The 22,581-nt window shown below is 48.6% G+C and overlaps 1 long non-coding RNA gene across 2 annotated transcripts in view; it reads right to left on the reverse strand.

Moving 5' to 3' along the window:
• LOC128110943 (uncharacterized) overlaps positions 1-22,581 on the reverse strand; it is a 343,357-nt gene that overhangs the window by 254,948 nt on the left and 65,828 nt on the right. Inside the window, exon 1 of one of the 2 annotated variants that reach the window (XR_008218422.1) lies at positions 9,886-9,991. The exons of the other annotated variant lie outside the window; for it this stretch is intronic. This is a non-coding gene — a long non-coding RNA (uncharacterized LOC128110943). Of the gene's footprint in view, positions 1-9,885; positions 9,992-22,581 lie in introns of those variants that run through there. 2 annotated transcript variants of the gene reach the window in all.

Consider the following 22,581-nt stretch of genomic DNA (forward strand, 5'->3'; position numbering starts at 1 on the left):
CTGAATGGGAATGTTTACTTTGTACCATCGTACATTGGAAGCATGTAATTTGTATTTTTTTATTTTTTATTTTACAGGGGTTTGTGGTTAAAAGTTCACTGGAGTCTCAGAAGGGACTTTGAAATTAACACTTTCAAATAATAGTGGAACTCTTAGGAGTTTCCGAGATGGACTAAATGCACTTTGCATTAAATGCAAAATGCCCTAAATGCATTTGGGGATGAACATGAGATTTTTAGGCACCCGGGAGTAGAATGCCATGATTTCAAACTAGTAGGTTTTCGAGTCTAGTTGACAAAGAATGTACTTGTGATCCTTAATATTGAATTTCAATTTGATAGGATTTAGACTCAGAAGACACACTTCTGGGCATGTCTTGGCATGGGGCGGGGGGTTTCCAGAGAGCTGGAAGTGAGGAAAGAAGACCCTGAATGTGGATGAAAATATCCCATGGGCTGGGGCCCAAACTGAATAAAAAGGAAAAGAGGAGAAATGGAGCTGAGCATCAGCATCCTTCACTCTGCTTCCTGCCTGAGGTTGCAATGTGACCAGCCACTTAAAATGCATAACGCAAGTACATCACTATGTGTGCTTGATGGACTAAAGCAGGTTCAACAGGGGCCTGAGCTCTGGAGGAGCTCGAAATGAGGGGATAACTACCATTTAATACCCTCTATTACTAACCAGAAGCCTTGCAGAAGGACAGCCCTGATGCCAGAATGAAACTCTTCCAGTGTCTTCCAGCTACCTTCTACCAGCCACATGACACCACACACTTGACCTTTGCCCCTGAGTTCCCTTGTCTCTCTGTTTTAGTCTATGATTGTTCTGTGATTGTGAAGAGGCACCATGACCAAGGCAACTCTTAGAAGATAAAGCATTTAATTGGGGGCTGGCTTACTGTTTCAGAGGTCTCATCCATTGTCATCATGGCAGTAAGCATGGCAGCATACATGGCATTGGAGCAGTAACCGAAAGCTACATCCTGATCCACAGGCCAAGAGAGAGACACTGAGCCTGGAGGAGGCTTCTGAAACCTCCACGCCCACTCCTGGTGACACACTTCTTCAACCAGGCCACACTTCCTAAGGCTTTTCAAATAGTGCCATTCCCTGATGACTAAGCATTAAAATATATGAGTCTATGGGGGCCGTTCTCACTCGAACCACCACACTATCAAATCAGACAAGAACAATGAGGACTCATCGGGCACTGCAAGGACCACATGAGGCAAAACAGATAACAAACATGCAAAAAAGATACTGAAGATACCGTGGCCATCATCAGGGACACAGCCCACTGGGGTTCGCAGCACCTAGGTGCAGCCTGTAGAGGTACAGTTCTCCCCACTGCAGAGATGAGCCTTGGGGACTCAAGGCTTAGAGAAAGAAGCCAGGAGAAGGAAGACAATTGCAACAGAATTCCACTTACACAAAAGGCCCACAGTAGGCAAAGCTGCTGAGAAAGAGGGTAGGTCAGTAACTTCCAGGGGCTGGGAGGGAGTGACGATGTGATGGCTGAGTCCTTTTGGGATAATGAAAAAACAAAATCTGAAGCTGAATAGTGATAATGGCCATGTGACATCATGAACTCACTTGAAGTCATCATACAGTACAGTTTTTTTTGTTTTTTTTGTTTTTCGAGACAGGGTTTCTCTGTGTAGCTTTGCGCCTTTCCTGGAACTCACTTGGTAGTCCAGGCTGGCCTCGAACTCACAGAGATCCGCCTGGCTCTGCCTCCCGAGTGCTGGGATTAAAGGCGTGTGCCACCACTGCCCAGCACAGTACAGTTTTTAACCATTAGATGTTATTTGCATTCTGATGCCTCCGATGCTTCCAGTGAATGCTAAGATGAGTGTCGTGATGAAGCAGCTAATTCTAACTCTTCATCATAAATCAATGAGCAGTGAGCTCCCTAGGATGCAGAGGGAGAGATGGGACTGTCTTCCACACGTATCATCGAGCTGTGGGCAGAGTCACCCACTGCTTAATAACTCAGCAGCATCAGCAAATGGCTGGAGGGCACAGCAGGGCCTCATCTCCTGGTCGGCACTGAAGGAGGGTCAGGGGCACATGAAGACAGACACACAGGGAGTGATTGTAGCCCTGCTTCATGCTGAGACCTTGCTCACACTCAGCCCCAGGGTCTGATGGGTCACAGGGGCTAAAACACAACTTTCAAGCAATAGGCACTTTTCCTCTCTGAGCATGGAAACCTATTCAAGAACCAGACCCAGCTTCTTCCGTTCCTCTCATCCAAGCACTGGTAATCCTCTACAGTTGGACTGGATCACTCACAACAGGCTGCCCCTTTGCCAGGGTCCTTGGTTCAAACAGCTAGAATGAGTCTATGCCCTCTGAGCCGTGCAGACTTCTACCATACTCCATGCTTCTACCCACAACTGTGACTGCTTTAACCAGCACCCTTTGTAGGAACAGTTCCCAGACAGTAGGAGGTCATTCTGAGGTTTCATTTTTCATGTGTTTAGAAGCAGGCTGGAGCTAGAGGGCCCAAAGCCACCATAATCTTGGTCACTGCTAGGGCACCCCTAGTCAGCACTGATGAAAATGAGATGCCTTCAGTTCTTAGTGGGGTCCTGCTGAGATGCACTGTGCCTGGTGATTACACCCTGGCCATGGTTCTGTGCTAACACCACGCCTGGGACTTTGCCAGTCTGATTTCAGTTCAGTTCCAAGGGCATCTCAAGACCAGTTAGCTCACGGTACATTTGAGAGGTCACTCAAGGTCAAGACCAGAAGGATGGCAAACTTTGATTCCTTCCTGGGGCCTTTGGTTGTAAAAAGACCAAAGAAGTCATAAAACAAAGATTTATTCAGCCCCAGCAGGACAGCTCAATGGCGCAGCCCTGAGAGACCAGGACAAAATGAAACATCTGGTCAGAAAAAAGTACACTTGTTTACACACCACACACACACACACACACACACACACACACACACACACACACACACACACACATACACCAAAAAAAAAAAAACCTTCTCTATCTTCACCAAGTTCTTGGACAAAACTTAGGCTGAAGATTGAAAACAATGCAGAATCCTGAGGTCAAGGGCAATGCAGGCAGGAGAAGGAACGTCTTGTTTTCTCTTCGCCTGACTGCCTCAGGCAATGGGTCCCCTCCCCAGCACCCCAGAGAGCAGCCCTGCCTGCCCTGGTAGGTACCCCCCTCAGGGACCACACAGCTGTGGCACACCCTGAGCAGGTGATGCATGTAACCTCTGCTCTGAAGCTACAGCCATCTGGGCCAGGGTGTGGGGGAGATGTTTGAGGCAAGGGAACCTCAGAGAAGGGAGATGCCCTAAAGATGAAGGGGTTGCTGATGATGTGGCTAAGGCCGCTGGCGCCGGAATTCTGACATCTGCTAGTGTTGAGGATGGGCGCATCTTTGGAGGCGTGGACAATGGCTGTTTTGTGAGGAAGGAAGTCTGCCCTGGCAGCATGGCCCTTGGCCTGAGTTGAGAAACTCGGCTCCTCTTCCAGACTCGAGTTGACTCACCGAGGACATTCAGGCCAAGCTTTGGACTCCTGAGTACACAGCAGCAGGGTGGTTAGGAATCACAGGACCCACCGGAGGCTTCCTGATCACTCTGGGATGCTAATGGGATTAATGGGTTAAGGCTAGAAGACGCTTTGAACTTCTTGGCACAAGGCCGTCTCCAGTACGGTAATTAATAAATCTTACCAAAGAGGTGGATTAAGGTCAGGATACACTCTGAAGCCCGGGGGAGAGTGGGCTGGGCTTCGAACATGGCTGGGTTGCTCCGGCACTGTTGGGAAAAGGCATGGTCACTGGTCTGCAGCTGTGAGGAGCAGCTGTGGTTTCACCAGATATTTCTGGGTCCCTGAACCATGTGTGTCAGCAGCTCAGACTCACGCTGGCTTAAAAGTCCATTGCCGAGATAAAATGCAGAGAATAAGTGGCCATGGGGTGGCCAGCTCCAACTGAAACAGCCACAGTGTAAGCCCTACACCTGAGGTTCAGGCAAAATCACAGAAGATGGACAGAAAAACAGTAAGAGCCAGAGGATCAGGACACTCCTTGCTTGCTAGCTAGTGTCTTCTAGACATGGCAGGGATACTGTGCCTATGAAACTCAACAGTATGGGTTCCTAAACCAGACATGTACAATGACAACACCAATTGACATGTCAACTATTAGCATAGAGAGGGGGAATTACATAAGGCCACATCCCTAGTTAAAGAGCTATAGACAACCAATGGCTGCTTAGAGAAGAGGGAGGTGGAGAGAGAGGAAGAACCAGTTTTCTAAGGGAAATCCCCCCTATAGGTTATCCAAATCCAACTGGTCAGTCCTAAACACATGTACATAGGAGCAACACTAAATGGACTCAGACAGTGCTATATATACTATGCATATATGTAGTAATAATGATTAAGAAAGAGGTGGTTAATTTGGGAGGGCACAGGAGGAGTTGGAAGGGGAGAGGGAAAAGGCAGAAATAATAAATACGGTACTCATGTATGAGGCTCTCAAAAGAATTTAAAAATTTCTTGCTTCAAAAAAGCCAACAATAACAAATACAAACACATACTGTCCCTGAGAAAGTCAAGACTAAAGAAGAAATGCAACAATCTTTGCAGAGCAAAAGAGAGTTAGCTAGTCTGACAGCCATGAGGTTCACAGGGAAGTGTCATTTCACAGAAAGTGGAGGTGAGACTTCCAATAGCAGTAAGAAATAGTGGCACTCACCAGGTGGCCAACCACACACATAGAAGTCCCCACAAACCCATGAGATATCCTTTCTAAGACCCTCCAGCAAGTGACTACATACACTGAGACCATATGTAATATATTGATTTTCCAGGATATATAAGACATCTGATAAAGTTGAATTTATAAACTCAGTACAAGAGATTATTAGCAGTAAGTAGCAATGGTCTTAAAATAATCATAACTCCCTACACTGTAAATTAGACAACATCACTATTCTTGCATGATACAGTCATTATTAAGAAAAAGTTATTATTGCTTGAATAAATACTGGGCTATTCAATTGTCACTCTAGTAACAAAGACGGCCACAACATAACTAACAGGCAAGAGGCAGTGGGATGGATCAAGATTTCATCACACTACTTAAAGCTGTAATGTAATTTAAAACATGGATTCTTTATTTTGGAAATTTTTCTTTTGATATTTTTTGATAATTAAAACTTAAGGAAGTGAAGCTGAAGACAAGCATGGGCTTCAGTAGAAGATGACCCCATTGCTATCTTCAAGGTGGATCTGGAAATCGCTAACAAATCTCGAGTGCTCAAGATCCCATTTTCTACCTCCATTAAACAGGAGCGATTTTGGCTTTGCAGCTGATTATTTTAGCCACCTGTCCTTTTTTTGTCCTGTGTAGACTCCCTGAGCAGTGACAGTGCCCTGCAGACACTCCTCACCTTCTTCTGGTCTCCAGAACCCTGGGAATTCCTAAGACCTTGCTACCTGGAAGACACTCTGTAGATGGTCAGAACCAGACATGATATGAGCTTCCTGCCTCTGACTGGATCACACAGCACTCCAGTTCCTTCCTGCCTATTCTCTGTTCTTTCACGTCTTCTTATACCACTTCGAAACTGCCACCAGTTGCTTGCTCAGGGACACAAAAGTAGTCCCAGCTGCAGGACTCCATTGTGTGACACAGCCCACACACCATGTTCTCTGCACTCCAGCTAAGCTGGGAACCTTTCCTCTGAAAGCCTTTCCAGAGCAACCTCAGCCAAACATCTTATCGACCAGCTGCTGCTGAACTACTTTGTCATTCAGAACTGTCTTAGTCCATGTCCTATGACAATGCAGAGACACCATGACCACAGCAATTCTTATAAAAGAAAGCATTTAACTGGAGCTGACTTGCAGGTTCAGAGGTTAGTCCATTATCAGCATGGTGGGAGCATGGCAGGCCACAGGCAGACAAGATGCTAGAGGAGCTGAGGGTTCTACATCTAGATCCACAGGCAGCAGAAAGAAGAGACAGGAAGGGCCACTGGACCCGGTTTGAACATTTGAAACCCAAAAGCTCAACCCCAGTGACACACTTCCTCCAGCAAGGCCACACCTCCTCCAACAAGGCCACACCTCCTAATCCCTCTCAAGTAGCACCACTCCCTAATGACCAATCATTCAAATATATGAGCCATTAGTAATTCAAACTACCACATTCTACTCCCTGGCCCCCATGGACTTGTATCAATATCATAATGCAAGAATGCATTCAGTACAACTTCAAAAGTCCCCATAATTTATAAGAATCTTAACACTGTCTAAAAGTTCAAAATTCAAAGCCTCTGAGACTCATGGCAATCTCTTAACTGTAATCCCCTGTAAAATCAAATTCGAAAAGCAGATCACATATTTCCAATATACTATGGCACAGAATATACATTACCATTCCAAAAAGGAAGAAATGGAGCATAGTATGGAAATACTGGACCAAGGCAAGACCTAAAACTAGCAGACAAAGTCTGCATCTCCATGTCTGATGCCAAAGCACTCTTCAGATCTCCAACTCCTTTCAGCTTTATTGATTGCAATACACTTCTCTCTCTTGGGCTGGTTCCACACTCAGTTTGCAACTCTCCTCAGGAGATAGCCCACAGCTCTGGCATCTCCAACATCTTGACATCTTCAGGGTAATCCAGGCTTCACCTTCATAGCTTCATGCAAAGGTCTCTTTGGGCCTCCATACAGGGACATCCTTGATACATGCCTGGCCTCAGCAACTTTCCTTGGTCACAAAGGGAGATTCTATAACCCCTTCTTATATCCTTGACTCTAAAACTAGAACCATGTAGCTGATGCTGCTTGATGGGGCTGGAACATGGCCCCCTCATTCAATTACATTTGCATCAGCTTTCTGTTGTTGATTATTTCCTTCACCGCTTAAGCTTTTCTTTAGTTCCTTTTCACAAGTTGGAAGCTTAGCTAGGTGAGGTCTTGCCCTGAGGTCACCACTCCCTTTATTCCATTTAGAATCAGGCTTTTCTTTAAACTTTTTATCTCTTTGAGCACTGGAATTACCTCCATTCCACTTCCTGATGCTCCTTTTCTCCTCAAACTGTACATTTTGTATTTTTCTTTACTCAGTGTGCTCTTATTCTTTATAGATCTGCATAAGAGCAATCACTAATAGCCACACAACAGAGTCAATACTAGGCTGCCTTGAAATCTCTGCTGCCAATGCCATTAGTCCAAAACTCTTCAATTTAGCCTTAGGCAGACTTTCTGGACAAGGGCAGAATGCAGCCACATTCTTTGCCAAAATATCACAAGAATGAGCTCTCGGCCACATACTAGTATTCTTCTCTGGAACCTCTACATTGCTCTCAGCACCTCTGTCTTCCATGCTCCTACTAGTAAGGCCCATTAAGCCTGGCTTAACACATTCAACTGCTTTCCTAATCCAAAGTCCCAAAGTCTACATTCCACCAACAAGTAGCATGGTCAGGTCTGTAACGGTAATACCCCACTCCTGGTACCAACTTCTATCTTAATCAGTGTTCTATTGTTGTGAAGAGACACCATGACTCCCTAATGACAAAATATTCAAATATATGAGTCTATGGGGGCCACTCCTATTCAAACCACCACAGGAACCATGTGTAGACAGGCAGATCCAGGACTCACTGGTACACACACACACAGGCTCTTCTGCTGCCTTGAGGGCAAGGCCTAGAGTCTTCAGTGAGGTACCCTGATCTCTCTGTATCAGGCCCCTGACCACCCATGCCCCATTTCAGGACCTCCTGAGACTTTCCTTGAAATACTTCACATACCAAGCTGAGAGCATGCAGCAAGTTCTGCTTCCAACCCCCACCTCAGCTTCCACTATCATTTTTATGGCATCCATTACTACAGTAGCTGTGTTGACCTCCACAGAAGCCTTATCACTTCTTTGCCCACCAATCTGTACCAATCTCAGCCAGGAACATTAAAGAACCGTCAAATTTGGATGTAGGATTCCAGCATCTTGCCCCACCCCACTTCCCACCCCTCCCTGCTAGCCCACAATCCCAGACTCGTGTAGGCACCTGTCCTCTGGTGTATATTCTCTGCATAACATTTAACAAGACTCACACACGAGGCCCCGCACACAGACCTGCAACGTCAAGTGTGGCTCAGCCACACGGCAGTCTCCAGGCCTAGCACTCGGGCAGAGCGTGCTGTGTCGACCGGCCCCACGGCCAAGAGGAGGCTCTCTTTTGAAATCTCTCATTTATGAGTGTAGAGGGCTAACATTCTCGGTTACCTCAAAACAGTTTCCATCTAACTGATGAATTACTGTTCTAAGATGGAGAGACACTGGAATGCCAGGAGGCAGACACGAATCGCCATCGTGCTGGAGTATGTTTTTAAGTTGGCCTCAGCAGACCCATTTATGGGGGCCAGGTGTCCCAGAGTTCACTTCTGAGAATGAGGGGCTGCAGAGGGCTCTGCCTGGCCCCTGCAAAGAGAGCAAGCACGGACAGGATCTGGAACCTTCTTCCCTTCTTTTCGGAAGCACGCCACCATAGAAGGGCTGGAAGGGGTGAGAAACATAAATCATCTTCCCCACGGTCCCTATGAAAATATCAAAATGCTCAAAATAGGTGTGGGCTGAGCCCAGCAGTGGCAGGGCCAGCCTGAGAGCCTGCAGCACAGCCAGTGAGCAGGAGTTTGAAAGTGCTGTATCAATGGGATGCCGAGGCCACCACCCTCCATAAATCATAGCAAGCCTTGGCTGCCTCACCAGGCGCTTCCCGGTCAGGTCACTCATGGGTGAGGGGGCTGCTGCTGGCTCAGGATCCTTTTGGGTGCAGCAGGGGACTGCAGCGTAACCTGGCCTGACCCTGGCCAGAGCCCACACACTCAGTGTCTACTCACCGCATAGTCCCATGGTTATACAAGCGCATTTGATGTTACAGAGAACATCATGTCCAGGCAAAGCCCAGCCCCTCAGCCCACGGGGGACAAACAGCAGGGAGGAAGGCGCCTAGGTGCTATCCGGCCGGATCTGACCTCAATGGGAGCTCTGTGACTCGCTGGCTGTGTTGCCTGGGACAGCCAGCACAGCCGCTCTGTGCATAGACTGCACAGCAGAAGGAAGACTGAGTCACACAGGGCTCAGCGAAGTGTCCATGTGTAGCTGCTCAAGCTCGGGGGACCCCGTGACCCTCCTGGGGCCTCACCAGCCTCAGCAGGGCAAGGTAGCTGGTGGGATAGGATGAGGAGCAAGGATGGAGGGATGAAGATTTTTTGTTTTTTTTCTTTCTTCTTGATTCTCACTGAATCAAGGGTAAGCTGCCTGGAGAAAATGGGCTGTTATAATCTTTCCTTTCATGTCTAGCCAGGAATCTTGCTACTCAAAGCAGAATGCTGCCTGCGGGCTCCTAACCCATCTCAGGAGTGCCGAGGGTCAGCTGTCCCAAAGTGATCCTAGCCATGGCTGGGAAGGGTCACTTCCAGGAGAAATGGTAAGAGGAATAAACCAGCACTCTTCCTGCAGAGACTAGTCCTGAGTCACTGGAGCTTAGGGGAGGGAGACTTCTGGGAAAGAGAGCCGGAATTCAAGCACCCTCACCCGTCCATGTCAAGTATCCATGTGGGGAGCCTAGGGGCAATGCAGATGGCCAGAGGGACAGAGTGTTTGTGGGCTGTGACATGTGTCTCTTCTATAACATGAGGACTTCTCTGTCTGCATGTCACATCCCCTAAGTCCCTACACCTGAACATGCAGAAGTAGCAGAAAGACAGAAATACAGAGGCTTTGTTGAGTCCCAGCAATCCCCAGAGGGACCCTCTAGAACTGCAGCACAGCCACTGTGTGGTCCTGGGCACACTGTGGGTGGCCTCCTCGTAGGGTTGTGGACTTACAGAAGGTTGGATGCTGGTCACTGCAGGAAGAGGGAACTAGAGGACAGTCTGACCATGCGCCAGGGTCACAGAGGTAAGAAGCACGATGGCCGTTTCCAGGACCTGGTAGAAGAACACAAGGCAGGGTTGGAGTTAAATGGGGACAGTTTCAGCTCAGAAAGATGGAAGTTTTCTGGAGGTGGACAGTGGCGATGGGAACGCCCATCCGCCACCACAGGGTAACTTCTGTCGGGTACATTTCTCCACATACACACACAAGATCTTAACAAGAAAAGGTAGACTATGCTTATATATAAATATATGGTGTCACTTACATAATCTAATTCATTATGTAAATGGTGTGGAAATTGTATAACACATTTAAAGTTTTTAAAGTAACAAAAACATGTACTGTGTATTTCAAAATAGCTGGAAGAGATTTTGACTGTTTCCCCAGCAAGAGATGATAAATGTTCGAGGTGATGGAATACTAATTACCCCATTCGGTCTCTCTGAAGTGGATCCGTGCGCTGTCCCTACAGATGTATCCACATGACTACGAGGTGCCAGTTAAAAAAATTTTTAAAAAGCCTTAGTAGAAAAGTGGTGAATAGAGGGACCCAAGATGGAGGAGGAAGAAGTGGACCTGAGCCAATCCTTGGCTTCTATACCAAGGGGTGCAGAGGGGTATAAATGGCTGAATGGACAAGCCCTCCCCTAGAGTGACAGGAGCTGAGGGAGGTGGTAAAGAGGTGCTGGTTTTCCCCTCCCGGGCCCCGTGCAGGTGTTCTGTCATTATGGAATCCTGGCTGGGTGTCACTGGGGTCACCACAGCACTGCTAGGCTTCTGTGATGAAGACATTCAGCTCTCCAGGAGGGAAACCTCCTCCTGGAACTCCTGCCTGGGTCCCTGCAAGTTTCAAATGAACTGTGGATGTCTCCGACTTCACCTGGTTCCTCCTGGCTGTGCGGTGCTGGGTGGGCAGGAGACAAATGTGGGTTCTCTGTCCCTTTGTGAGCCTCGACTCCCCTGTCCCATCTTCTCTGCTCGGCCAACTTCTCCTCAAGCTCCAAGCCCAGCACTGAAGGGAGGAGGGGTGAACGCAGGCAGAGAAGAGCAGGAGCTGGCCCCTCATCCCCTCCCCAGATGTTTATGTTGTATGGGGAAGGTGGCCAAGCCAGCAGGGCAGGAGCTGTGGGTGAGTCTCAGGATGAGATGAGGTGGATGTCATGAGTGAGCTAGCATCACACACAGGGGAAAGGAGAGGGCAGGATAGACCTCAAGACAGCCGGAAAAGAACCTGTCTCTCATAGGCTCTGGAAACACCACTGTCCAATCTCCTCATCTGCCAACACCTTCTGATACATTCCTGATCACAGAAGATAAGCTATACAAACCACTATCCAATGCAGGGCCATGGACACCCATGACTAAACACCACTACCACCATTGAGGGAATGGCTGGGTAATGGTTACGTGAGACTGGTACTCGGCCTGAATAGCATGTATATTATGGTGGCCTCTCAAATTTAGCATCGGAGTCTTTACCACTTCCCCCAGCCATTTCATTTTCATGGCATAAATGGGTTATTTGTCCAACAGTAGGTCTAGATCCTTCCATACAAGCCTAGAAGCTCAGACACGGCATGGGGCATAAAGAAAACAGAGCAAGCGTCCAGGCATGGAAGTGCCTTGACATGAGGAGGCCAACACGATCCCTGTGGTGTGAGCAAGGGCAGGCGTGTCTGTGGGGCATGTGTGACACACAGGAGCAACAACATGGCAGATTTCTGAATGGAACTTCTCAGACATGTGGTTACCAGGTGTTTTGGTAAGGACACGATAACTCAGTATAAAAAAAACACCCCTTTCCAAACCTCTTAGAAAATGTATCCTACAAACAAGACTCAAAACCATAACCCTCCAGCCTCTGGCCTTCATGAATGAGCTAAACACATGTCCTGAGGCTTGCATAGCGCTGGTACGCAGGGCGCCAGAACCAGATCATGGACATATGTTGGCACATGAACCATGGTATGTAGAAAGGGTCACAGCTTCTTCAGGCTGCACAAAGAACACACGTCAAATCACTGTAGGGGCTTATCTCTCCCTCCGAGGCCTAGAGCTGAGAGCACATCACCAACAGCCAGCATGGGTAGCTGTCCCATCCACCCTACCCCTACCAACCTCTTGGACCTCTTGTGCTCACATGTTCTTCTGATCTAGTCCCTGAATGAACACAGCACTGCCCTACCTTAGTATATTCTTGCTACTGTGGCAAAACACAACACCTGAGCCTAGAGACTGATCTCTTGCAGTTCTGAGGCTGGGGAGTGCAAGGCCAGGTCCCAGAACATTAGTGATGGCCACTTGTGTTCCAAGACAAACCCTTACCAGTGGAACTTACATGGCAGAAGGAGAAGAAAGTGCATATTGTTTCAAGTCCTTAATAAGGGCACTAATTGTGCCCAAGAGGACAGAGCCCTCAGACTTAATCATCCCTTGAAAGCCCTGTGTCTTAATACCACTGAACTCCAGACATCCATCTCAGCACAGACTTTGGAGGAACCTAAGGATTCAAACCTTCTCACCCCTAACTTCAGAGTCAGGGCATATAAGTGTTCTTGTGAACACTTGCCAAGTGGTCACATGGCTCAAGAACCGATCAGCCAATGCAGAAGCCCCACCAGCGACCCTCAGCCTAGTGGCCTTCATCAGGCTCGTTTCTAGTTCCGTACTGATCTTTTCCCGTGGTGCTCTTGTCAAATTCTTCTCCCCCAGCTCTTAGTGATGAATTAAATTCTTTTCATTTATTTTCTTGATGTAAAATGACAATCCAGAAAGAGAAAAAAGAGAGGAAAAGTCCCAACTGATGGAAACCCCAAACCATCTGACCAGCAAGGTTTTTCGAAGTGTGTCTGAAATCAGCCAAACAGGAGGGGCAGCTGGCCCAGCTGTGCTGGGAGGGATAGCTGCCCAACAGAAGGAAGGCCAGGCTATGGGACAGCTGGTCCCCAGGCCAGATCTGCCACTTAGGCCTGTGGGGCCGGGAGCACATCACTGCAATGTGTATAGCTTCTACTGTAGCCCTCCTCCCCCAGATGACAACCGTTCGTGGGTGGTGACGAGCACAGGTATTGATAGTCCCTGGGTGACAGGAGTCACCTCTTCAGACTGCTAATTCCACGCGAATAGGGATGCACAAAACACCATAGAGTTAAGAGGGCGTCAGAGACCACCCTGCAGCCAGTGCACAGGGGACCCCAGTCTCAGAGGGTCATGTTCCAAGACCCCCAGGAGTTGCCTGAAATGATATCAAACCCTACAGAGATTCTGTCTCTATAGTTACAGACCTATGATAGAAACCCAATTTAATTAATTAAAATAAATCAAATTAGTTTAATCTAAGAGATTAATAATAGCACAGTAAAATAGGACAAGTATGATATATCACAAAAGATGTGAGTCGGTATGGTCCTCCCTCCCCCACCCCACCCCCTCTCTCCAGCAGATCAGTGAGGGGATGGTGACTGGAGAGTACATCTTGGAAGTGAGGGGCAGAGGGCTGAGTCACATCCCGGGCGTGACCCAGCAGGGAAGTGCAAGATTGCATCACGCTGCTAGAATAGTGGGCAATTGGAAACTTGTGACTCGTTCATCTCTTGAACTTTCCAGTTAATATTTTCAGGCTGTAGCTGACGGTGGGCGACTGAAACTGTGGAAAGCTAGATGAGAGAGATCGTGAGGGACTTCTGTGTTTGTGTCCGTGACGTGCAAATAAGAAAACAGAGCCTCAAAGGGGTTCTGTAATAGGTGCCAGACCACAAGAATCAGTGAGGGTCTGTAACGAGACCCCTGCAACCAAGCCAGAAGCCTTTCCCCGCCAGTCTTCTCGCTCAGTACTTGATGGTCCTCTTTTCATGAATTGCTAAAAGATTCAGGAAGGACCAGTGCGCAGGATGTCCTTTTCCCCTTTGACCCCTTCAGTACCTCATCCAGAACCTGGCCGTAAGGGCCAGGGCTCTTGAGGACTCATGGGACAAGGGCACCTGGACTGGTATCTATTTTAAATTTCTGTTGCTACCCCCCGGGAGCAGTCACATTTCCAATGTCACTGTCTGTGGCAGTGTAACAAACACACACGCACGCACACACACACACACACACACACACACACACACACACACACACACACACACACACACACGTGCACTTGTCACGGCACGTGTGGAGGCTAGAGGACAACATTTGGGATTTGGTTCTCTCCTTCCATCTTGTTTCTGAGGCTCCACCGTCTCACTTCTCTGCTGCATACTCCAAGCTGACTGGCCTTACACCGGATTCTCGTGACTCTGCCTCCCATCTCACCACAGGAGTAAAGGGATCACAGATGCACCCACTTCATCCAGCTCTATACACACACTCCAGGGATCAAACTCAGGTTGGCAGGCTTTCAGGGCAAGCGCTTTGAGCCACTGAGCCATCTCCTAGCCCCACGTTCTGATCTCACTAACATGAAGAGTCTCTGCAATCACAGCAAGGTTCTGAGTGTCCTTTGGCCTTAGTTTCTTCAACCACAACAGGTGAGCAAGAAAGGACCAAAACTCCAATTTTTGCGCAAGTCAGAGAGAGGACACATGTTTTGGCCCAACATATGCTCAGAGGATGTGATGTGTGCCCAGTCACGGAAGCTATAAACATGGCCATCACTTTACTGCCGCACACTGTATGATCCTGAGCCAGCCCCACCACAGGAACCCCATTTCCTCTTGTGTAAGAAGAGAGTGATCATGCGTACTTTGCTCAGTTCAAAGCTGTCACAGTCACAAAACTGAATGATAACATGTGTCTCCACTCTTATAAAGCAGGTAGTTTGTTCTGTTCACAGAGAATCATGGATGCCTGTGTGTCAGTCACCATGTTGGGTGCTAGGAATACCCAGGAACCAAGGCCAGACCCTAGAGCAGAGTACGCACAGCCTTCTGGAAATGAAATCTCCAGCAAGTAGGCATGCATAGGGAGCAGGTTATGAGTGTGCAGGAGACTCTGGGTACAAAGAGAAGGCATGAAGGATGAGGGATGAGGAAGCATCTTTATGGACATGGAGGGATACAGCTCTTGAGGCTGGTACTTATATGTCACTAGGTCTAACAGTCCTGAAAGTTTCAGAGCATCTGAGGCCACATCTCTGTGGCCACTTTGGAAGGAATCGTGCTTTTCTAAGGAACCTGAAAGAGTAATGAGCCCCATACAGTTTGTGTAGCCACCCTACACATGCCCCCACATGAGAGGGACTAAGACAAAAAAAGGGAGAAGCGCCCAGAGCTGAGCTCTTTGGAAACTCATCCCAAGGGCTCCCAACTCAGTAGCAGGTACTCGGTGACTCAGTGACTCCAAGTGGAGGCGGCTTTGTGGAAAGTGTGGATCTGGGGTTGAACAGACCTGGCTTCCTCAGTCCCAAGATTTTTAAAAATTGTAATATATTTTACTGAATTTAATGTACTTAAAGCATACATCACTATTAAGCATCACTGAGATATGAAGTATCTGGGTTTTGTTGAAATAATCTCTCTTTGAAAACTGGTGTGTATTTGACAGTTATACATCTCAGTTTGGGCTACTCTCACATTTCAAGGACCTGATAGTCACCCATAGCTAGCCATTCTCTTTGCTGGAAAGCATGGATGGAGAAACAGTCACAAGCAGGACCAACGGCTGGAAGATACAGAAAAGGCAAGTTCTGTCCATCCCAAGAAGCAGCTTCCCAATGCTCCAGCCATTTGGCAGTGGGATGTGCTCCTTACAAGGCAAAGCCCATGTGGCCGAAGTTCTGATCGAAAAAGGGATTATCCCTGTGTTGCAAGAGCCTTGTTGTTTGTTTTCTTCTCAGTGACGAATTCTTTCATTTTAAAAGGCTTTCCTTTGCCCTTTTGAGTGTATATTAATTATACAAAATGGTGGGTTTCATTACGGCAGTTTCATACATGTATGTGAGATACTTTGATCATACATGCTATCCCTGCCCCCTGTGATGGGGAGTTTCAATTATCGATTTGAGTCAGCTGAGACTCACCTGGGAGAGAGTCTCAGTGGGGGACTGCCTAGATCAGGTTGGCCTGTGGGCATGGCTAGGAGGAATTATCTTGATTGCATTAATTGATGTGGGAAGACCCAGCCTGAAAATGGGCAGTACCATTCCTTGGTTTGGGGCCTTTGACTGTATTTGAGTAGGGAAAACTAGCTGAGCACCAGGCACACGTGCATTTATTTCTCTCTCCACTTGACTGTGGGTGTGGTGTGACCAGCTGCTTCTGGCTCCTGCCTGAAGCCTGGAGCTGTGAGCTAAAATAAACGCTTTCTCTTGTAGAAGATGGGCTGTTAATTAAGGAGTAGGAAGGTGACCAGCAAGAACCTAAAAGAGGAAAAAGGGCGAAGTGTAGGTAATGGGGGGAGGGCGGGAAGCTCACAGCTCCAAGTTCCCAGGGATGCCACACAGACTCTGCAGTGCCTGGCCAGTTCCCACCAACATTTGTTTTGTTAGTTTTAGAGTAGCCTTTCCAACTCGAGTGAGACAGAATCTCACCTTGCTTTTGAGTCATACTTTCCTGACAGCTAAAGATGTTGTTCTCTCATTAATCTACCGGCCATTTTTATTTCTTCATTTGAAAGTATCTGTTCTAGCCAGGTGTAGTGGTACGCATCTTTAATCTCAGCACTCGGGAAACAGAGGCAGGCAGGTCTCTGAGTTCAAGGCCAGCCTGGTCTACATAAGGAGTTCTGGGACAGTCAGATACAGTGAGGCCCTGTCTGGAAAAACCAAACAAACAAAAACAAAAAGGAGAAAGGAAGAGAGAGAGAGAGAGAGGAGGGAGAGAGAGAGGGAGAGAGAAAGAGAGGGGGGAGAGGGAGAGGGGGGAGAGGGAGAGGGAGAGGGGGGGGAGAGGGAGAGGGAGGGGAGGAGGGAGAGGGAGGGGGGGAGAGAGAGAGGGGTGGGGGAGCAGTGCTTGTTCAGACCGTTGCTCATTTATTGCTGGGATTATTTATCCTTCCAGTGTCTAATCATTCTGAGTTTGTTTTTTTATATATTCTGGATACTGATCCTCTACAAATAGCTGAGAAAGAGTTTCTCCCGTCGTGCAGGTTGTCTCTTCATTGTGCCGATCGTTTCATTCCCGCCAAGAAGCCTCTCGGTTCACTGTCATCTCGTTTGTCTTTTTTTTTTTTTTTCCTGACCCAATTCCATGACTGTGAGTGGTATTGGGTGAGGAGAGACCATCTCATCATGAAGCCTGTCCTCGTGTGCACAGAGAAGACTTCTGCCCACCTGAAGCTGGGAACTGGCCATGAAGCATTTCACTTGGTGCCTGACTCAGAGAAGTAGCATAACGTGAGGCTGTTACCACTAATGGAACACAAACAGGAGCACTCCTTTAATCAGAGCAGCAAGGAGGCTGAGGCAGGCAGATCTCTGTGAGTTCGAGGCCAGCCTGGTCTACAAAGCAAGTTCCAGGCCAGCCAGATCAGCATAACGGGACTCTGTCTATTAAAAATAAATAAATAAAGTAAAATATAAGAATGAAACCAGGGCAGGTGACCCAAGCATGCTTTTGTAGTCAAACCAAGAGAGCTGAGGATAGAGCCATTCACGTCAGAAGCCGTGTGAACTTGCCAGCAGTGTCTGGCCAGCCCCACTATGACCTGGCCAACGTCTGCTGGCTTTTCTCTGCCCATCTGATGCAGGGGGAGAGAGAACCAGACATTCTTCTGCAGGAGCGCTGTTCGGTTTCTTCCAGAAACCACTGGCTGTCCGGCCACTGTGTGGATGGCCACATCAGTACAGGAGGAAAATCAAGTCCCAGCTCTGGCATCACCTATAGGAGAGGCTTTAGCCCCTGTGGACCCATGCAATCCAACTGTCCCTCTCAGACAGCCCCTCTGGTAGACAGACTCACAAACATTCCACATTCAGCAAGCCCTGTACACTGGTTACTCAGCTGGAAGGCCTAAAGAAGTGAGGCTACAGCAAAACGTGTGAGGCCAGCTTCTCCACAAACCCTCCTGCCACCAGGAGATGAAAAAGTGCGGCTCGAGGGCCAGATGCAACCATCTGCCTGGCTTTGTCCACGATGTTCTCGGCACTCAGCCATGCCCATTTCCTTACCAGCTTCCTGTGGCTGCTTTCACAATGTCACAGCCGAACTAAATCCATGGTGGTGACAAGAGACTCTTAGAGCCTGTGGCGTTCACCAGCTGGCCCTTACAAAGTAAGTTTACTGGCCCCTGCTTTCCACAGATGGGAGATGAGCATACAGCTATCTTTGCACACACTGCTGGGGTCCCATATGGAGAGGGTGGCAAGCTTCTCAGTCCCTCTGGACTGGTCCACCTGAGCTGTAAGAAGGATGCAGATGGCATTTCTGGTGTGTTTGCAGGAGGTGAGGGGGCAGGTGTGATATCCTGGTTTGGATCTATCTCCCAAGGGCTCATGTGTTGAAGCTTTGATCCCCAATGTGGTGATGCCCACAGGTGAGGATTTGGGACAATAATTGGACCATAAAGTTTATGACATAATCAGTTCACTAATCCATGCTTGCATTTATAATCCAGTGGACTTGTAATAGGAGGTAGTCAAACTGGAAGATTAGAGGAAATGGGTCCCTGGGGATGTGCTGTTGAAGAGTATGATTTGTCCCCAGCACCTCTCTCTTCCTCCCCCTCCTCATCCTCTTTCTCCTCTCTCTCTCTCTCTCTCTCTCTCTCTCTCTCTCTCTCTCTCTCTCTCTCTCTCTCTCTCTCCCTGTGTGTGTGTATGTGTGTGTGTGTCTGTTTCTGTTTGTGTCTCTGACTCTGTGTGTGTGTCTCTGTCTGTCTCTGTGTATCTATCTCTCTGTCTCTGTCTCTGTCTCTGTCTCCCCCACCACCTGCCATGAAGCCAGCCTCTTCACCCCATCACACCCTTTCCACCATCATGCTCAGCCTTGCCTCATTCCCACAGCAAAGGGACCAGCCAACCAGAAGCTAAAACCTCAGAAACCATGAGCCCCCAGAGTCCCTCCTCTTCTCCCTAAGTGTCGGTCTGGTTTTTGCATATCTATCACAGTAATGGAAGGGTTGTTAACACAGTGGGCAGTAGGAACTCTCTCCCTGCCATCCCTGCCTTCCCTGCCCATGTTTGTTGAGCTGTGCCCTCGCACCCCTGGCTTACGTCTACTTCCTCGGTGACTGTGACGCCTTCTATCTGTTCTTAGATTTGTGAGATGGTTGCTATGATTCAGGTTCATCCTCACAGCAACCCTGCAAAGGTGCACAGCTCCTTAGGTGACTGAAGAAAGCAGTGCTTTCTCCAAGTGCTGCTCTTGCCTGCATGGAGTCTTCACCACAGGCAGCAGGGACCAGAGTCTGGGCTTCAATGCTGCCTTGAATCTCTGAGGAGCCACAAGATGGCTGTGGATGAAGCCAGGGTTCCCAGCAATTCTGCCCACCCATGGGGCCATGAGCAAAGCCTTGATCATTGATCTTGTCTCCAAATTCCAAATAGCATCCAGCCATGGTCATAAATGCACACAGACCCAGAAAGGGTGGTGCATGGGACTGAACAGGGATCAGAGAGCCTAGAAGGAGGCAGGTAAGGATGGTGAGCAGGCTGAAGAGAATTTGAGAGGGGTCCTGTGGGGGTTCAACTCTGTTCCCCACTTTGTGTGTGTGTGTGTGTGTGTGTGTGTGTGTGTGTGTGTGTGTGTGTGTTTGCACATGCATGTGAAAGCAAATGGTGATCAGCTTCAGGTTTCTCAGGCACCATTCACCTTGTTTTATGAGATGGCCTCTCACTGGCCTGAAACTCACCAATAGTATAGACTGGCTGGTCAGTGCCTATGCCTGCCACCACACTGCTGGAACTACAAAAGCATGCCACCAGACCCAGCTGTTCACAAAAGTTCTGAGAACTGGAGTCAAGTCTCACTCTTGCACAGCAAGCATTTAACGACCACCCATCTTCCCGGCCCTCTGTCCATCATCAAGTGAAAGGGGCCACAACTTAAAATTTGCACAGGCTTTGCTGCTGTATTTAAAGGGATCATGGTGCAAGCTGGTGTCTCTGAAATGTTGGTACGTACGGTGACTCTAAATGGTGACCTCTCACAGTGCTACAGATTATTCACCCCCAAACAAGGCATGGAGGTGCCTCCTCCCTATAGAAAGCCTAGGTGAGGTCCCTTCCTTTTCCCATCCAGGTTCTGGGGCACCATTATTCCAGTCTCAGCCTGTCTTCTCATGCCCTGTGTTTCCATTTCTGCATATGTGTGTATGTATACATACATGTATGTGTGTGTATTCGTATGTATACGCTCCTGCCAGGGAGTGTATATGTCTGGCACCGCTGTGCACAGCCCCAGTCCTTGGCTCCCATGAGTTTAACTGGTAGTTTCTTGGAGATCATGTGCTCCTGGAGGACAAGGACCAAATGCTTAATCAGCTCCGAATCCTGACCACCCAGCACAGTGTCCAGAACCAGAACTCCACACCACAGGCCCATCTACCTGGTGCACACACAACTCCAAATGAGACACCTCCACAGGCAATGGTCGTCAGCAGGCTTCAGATACGAAGAAGAGCCTTACGCACCCTCTGTGACTTCTCAGGGTTCGTCTCTCCCAGAAAGGGGAAAGTCCCTCACGCTCTCATCTTGGAACACTTTGAAGACAGTCATGCCGTTTTCGAGGAACATAAACACTGAGCACAGCTTTCCAGATGCTCAAACTTCTTATAACAGGATGGTGTTAAAGCCACCTGGAGCTTCAAGAGGAAAGTGCATAGAAGCTAAACAGCCACCAAGTCACTGGGTGCTGTCCTCTTGGGCTCATCAGCCTCCACCTTAGTCAGAGCACCTCTACCCTCAAGAGACCCTCAGGAGATGGAGCCTGTTGACACTCCTTTGTAGAAGGAGGGAAGGACAAGGTCATTCGACCCTCCCCAGGGGTCACAACCGTTCCCACCCTCCAATGGGCTAGACTATTGGGAAATGCTGGTTTATAGGAGGTGGGAGGTTAGCTGAAGAGGGGAGACTCCTCCGTCTGTGCAGCTCTAAAGGAAGTGATCCATCCTGGGTGAGACTTTCTGGTGACATGGCTCTTTTGGTGTCATTCACAGTCTTATAAAGTAAATCAAGTGAAGTCCCTGGTTCCCCAAGCTCGATTTGGATGTAGCTGTCACTTTGCTCTTTGGGTCCTATCTGGGGTGATGAGACATTTTTGACATGGCCTCAGAAAAAAGTTAGCGCCCCAGTCCAGACATTTAGGCCAAGGGACATACCAGAGACAACCGCCCTCTTGTGCCATGTGGACTGAGCTAGCTCCAGCTAGCCTCAGAGTACGCATGGCAGCACCTTCTCCGAGGGCCAGGCACTTGGACACAGATTGGCAGAGGCCTTCAGACTACACAGCCAGGTGGTTGTCAGGAAAGTGGTAGAATTTGGGGCAATTCTGCTAATGCCCAATGGTGGAGACAGCAGCGGGAGGGCCCATTCCCTCTGTTCCGGCCTGGCGAGCACTCCTCACACACCATGCAGCCCCCACTATTATGCACTTCCGGCTAAAAGCCTTGCTTGTCTCCTCTGCTCCTGGCCATGCCAGCTGTCAGGACACACCTTGCTTGATCCCTTCTGTGCCTTGCTCCCTTCCTGCTGCCCACAGTCCTCATGTGGCCCTCTGGCCAGCTGCCCAGAGCTTTCTCAGCTCTCTGTACCTCCAATTCTCTCTGCCCCCACAGTCTAGCTGCTCTATCTCTTGCTTCTGACTCCTCTCCAAGTCCCCAGTATCTGGTGGACTTTTCTTGCCCTAGGGGCATGGCAGTGCAGGCATATTCATGTGGGTGTGCATGCATATGTGCACACATGCATATGGAAACCACAGGCCAACATGCAGTGCCTTCCTCTATCACTCTCCACTCTGTTTTTTGAGGCAGGGTCTCGCCCTGAATTGTGAGTTCACCAATTCAGCTACATTAGCTGGACGGCAAGCCCCAAGGATCCTCTTGACTCTGCCTCCCCTGTGCTGGGATTTCAGGTGCATTCCCCTGTACCCAACTTTTTATTTATGTGGCTGCTGGTGATCACACTCAGGTTCTCAGGCTTGCTGTGCACACACTTTACCCTGAGTCTTTCCCCCAACCCACTTTTCCTGTCCTTAAACTCTTGCACCGACAGTTTGTTTGCAGACTCATTTTGCTACTTTCTCCACTGGTTCAGGCAACAAAGACTAAAGCACACCCAGAACTCTCCAGAAGTATATGTGTTCCTTCCACCACCATGCAGCCCAGGACAGAGCCAAGCCATGCTAATGGTGGCACCCAAGCTGTAATTCACTTACCAGGCTCATGTTTTCCCTCTCCTTTATACCTCATTCATTCTTTCTTTATCTGTCTTACAAATGCCACCCCTCCAGCAGATGCTGGAAAGGCTCAATAGCCCAGCCCTGCCTTGAAGGAGTTCTTGACCTGCTGTAGAAACCAGACATGCACACACAAGGGACCAAAATAAAGCACCCTTGTAATCGGCCTCTCTGACAGTTTTGTCTCAGTGGGGAATGAGTGCCCATTGTCTCCCAATGGTAGGCATCATGGTGGACACCGAGACTTGTCCCCATGGACACTAAACAGTGAGCATGGAGTGCTGCCAGGGAAGGTGTCAGACTAGGGGCTTCACATTCAGCCTCCACCTC

This window comes from Peromyscus californicus, unplaced genomic scaffold, assembly GCF_007827085.1.
Source record: "Peromyscus californicus insignis strain IS unplaced genomic scaffold, ASM782708v3 Scaffold_15__1_contigs__length_86483966, whole genome shotgun sequence".
Classification (NCBI taxonomy): domain Eukaryota; kingdom Metazoa; phylum Chordata; class Mammalia; order Rodentia; family Cricetidae; genus Peromyscus; species Peromyscus californicus.